Raw genomic sequence first — 3203 nt, 5'->3', positions numbered from 1 at the left:
CTATTTTTAAAAACATTTCCCGATTAGTTCGATCGATCGAATTGAGACTTCAGACCGATCGAACTTTGATGATCTCTCCGCAAAGTATTTTTGGAATTTTTGAAAAATATAATAAAAATAAAATCTTTTTGGATTTTCAAAATAAATAAAGTAATTTTTTTTTTTATATTTAAAATAAAATATTTTTGTGATTTTTGGAAAATAAGATAAAATAAAATAAAATAAAAATATTTTTGAATTTTTGTTAAAATTAAAAAGTCAAATAGAGTTAAACAAAAGTCAAAATAGAGAATTAAAGAACTGAGATCGATCTGAATAAAATGTTCTATCGATCAGACAGAAAGCAAAAATATGTAGGTTTTTGGTTCAAAAATTTGGCTAAGTGTTGGAACTTGCAGATCGATCGAACTTTGAAGTTGGATCGATCGAAGAACTTCAGATCGATCTTGAAATGTTTTTGATCGATGAGACAGAGAGTTGAAATATGCAGGTTGATGCAGGCTCAAAATTTTTCTAAGTGTTGGATCATGAGATCGATCGAACTTTGAAGTTGGATCGATCTAAGGTCTCTTGATCGATCTGAGAATAAGTTCAAACGATGGGACAGAGAGGTGATTTGGATGCAGGTGAAAAAAATTTCTAAGTGTTGGATGCAGGTGGAAGTTCGATCGATCGAACTCTCAACTGAGATCGATCGAACTTATGCAAAATGCTCAATCTTAACCCAAAATTCATGCAATCCTAATCACAGTTCCTATCAATGCATATGAACCAAAAACAAGTATCTAGATTTCGCAAGAAATGAGATTTAAGATAGAAATGAGTAAGGAATAGGGTTTTAACACCCTGCGAAATGTCGTGCTAGTTTTTAACGTCTCTAGCAAGGCATTGGGCTCTTTTATCCCGGATCAAAGATCTTGTAATGCATCCTCTCCTTGTTGGGGTGATAGATGCTTTGAACTCCACCCAATAAATAGTTCTTTGAAGAACTTGTTGGATTAAACTCAAAAGAAACTTTAGGTCTCTTGTCAATGCAATCACAACTTTTGGGCTTCCATGCTCTTTCAAAGCAAGAATTTTTGGTTAATCAAAAATTGATCAAACCTTTGAGATAAAGACTTCATTTCGGCAGCTATTTCATTTGAGTGGTCAACTTGATGTAAGCCAAGACTCTTCCTACCTTGTGAATTTCTACCATTCTTGGATGATAATGTTCTATGCAAAGAATTTTCACTCATGCTCTCATAAAGACGCCAAACGTCATCCTCATGCCTATCAATGTATGAGCTACCCATGGAAGCATCAACCATGCCTTTGTAATTGTCCGATAAGCTCTTAAAAAAATATTGAACTAATTGTCATTTGGGCATGTCATGATGTGGACACTTCCTAAGCAATTCATTAAAGCGTTCACATGCCTTATGAAACGTTTCTCCATCCTCATGTGAAAATTCTCGAATTGAGGTTCTCGTGGCATTGGTCTTAGAAACTGGATAGTACTTCTTTAAGAACTCTTATTGCATTTCTGCCCAAGAAGTGATTAAAAAAGGCATAAGATTGTTAAACCAATATTTTGCCTTGTCTTTTAAGGTGAATGTAAAAAGTTTGAGTCTTAAGACCTCTTCCGGCATGTTTGTATATTTTACGGTGGAACATTATAACGACCCGCTCCACCACATGGTATGATATTGTCCGCTTTGGGCCTGAGCCTGCACGGTTTTGCTTTTGAGCTTCACCCCAAAAGGCCTTATACCAATTGGAGATGACACACTTACATATAAGCACTTCACCTTTCCTCTACCCAGGCGATATGGGACTTGTGCACCTATAGCTCGCCAGTGTGGTAGCCTGGCAGTGTCTCCGCACCCGCTCACGGCACACCCACCCACAAGGTCATCACAATCCACCCCCCTTGGAGGCCCGACATCCCCGTCAGCATACTTCCGGCTGGGTTATGCTCTGATACCAACTGTGATACCCCCGAATTTCTGAATGCGGGTTGGCCAGGCCCATGCTCGAATACCCGAGGATATCAAAACAAATTGATAATAAACGAACACAGAGTACGAAAGAATAAAGAAGAATAAATAAAATGCTGAGAAGAAACTAAAATGAAAATCTAATACATTTCCATTAATAATATATTTCCATAATATATTTCCATTAATTAATAAACTTTTCTGGTACAACTGATCCTCCAAAATATAACTCGGGAATCCATACTGTGTGGATCCCTAGAAAATCCAAACTAAACAAATGACAGTAATCTAAAACAGAAAACTGAATCATAAAGGAACTCCTATGTAGCATCGGAAGAATGAAGTAGACTGATCCCCGCTCAGCACGAACAACCTCTACTCGTGACGAACACCTGAAAAATAATGGTGGGTCAGGCCCACAAACAAGTTCTACTCTACTACAGTCCAAACAGAGATCCGATACACGTATACATTCTAATCAATCCAACAGTAACTAGTAGTCCGTATATATATATATACACACTAAAGGAACCTCACTAGACTATAGGGTTGTCTCAACCTGAATAGTAGGCAACATGCAAAACGCACATATAGTGGGCATGAGTACCTATACCTACCAGGGTACACAACTACACTATATCTAGCTACACATCCCTGGCGATATAAGCGCCCTAACCATTGAACCTGAGACTCAAGCTCATATCATGGCACCATACTTATATATATAAAATCTAGTAACCATCCTATCCGGTATAAATTAATCCTCCATAAGTCATTCAACTTGTTCAGCTGACCTGACTTGAATATAAGTAGGACTTAATATTTTAGTTAATCCATTCCCTTATATAATAAATTAATCATCCATAAGTCATTCAACTTGTTCAACTGACCTGACTTAAATATAAGTAGGACTTAACATTTTAGTTAATTCATTCCCTTATATAAAATAGGTAGGTTTTTTAACTGATAAGTTAATCCATCCCTAGAATGCCACCGTCCCATACCGGTGCATTAAACCACACAATCCAACAATTGATGTAACAATTAAGGAAATACATCAAACATTCCATAAATAACTATGATAAATATGATATCAAGTTATCACATAATAGGAATGACTTATTATTTCTTTAAACTTCCTATATCATATGTCCTACACAAACTGAATCTTATACATGATGATATTTTATTATACCGTTAAATAAGGATTCTCTATATCCAATT

General features: G+C 36.1%; 1 pseudogene; it reads left to right on the top strand.

Annotated features, from left to right (window-relative positions):
* Positions 1–1368: 1368 nt before the first annotated feature.
* On the top strand, positions 1369–1467 carry LOC132272159 (small nucleolar RNA R71; annotated as a pseudogene).
* The last annotated feature ends 1736 nt before the right edge of the window (positions 1468–3203 follow it).

This window comes from Cornus florida, unplaced genomic scaffold (assembly GCF_030987335.1).
Source record: "Cornus florida cultivar Cherokee Brave unplaced genomic scaffold, ASM3098733v1 CherokeeBrave_3.0.0_Hap2_Chr08, whole genome shotgun sequence".
Taxonomy (NCBI): domain Eukaryota; kingdom Viridiplantae; phylum Streptophyta; class Magnoliopsida; order Cornales; family Cornaceae; genus Cornus; species Cornus florida.
The sequence above is the reverse complement of the archived record's forward strand: the minus strand, read 5'-3'. Positions and strand labels throughout refer to the sequence as shown.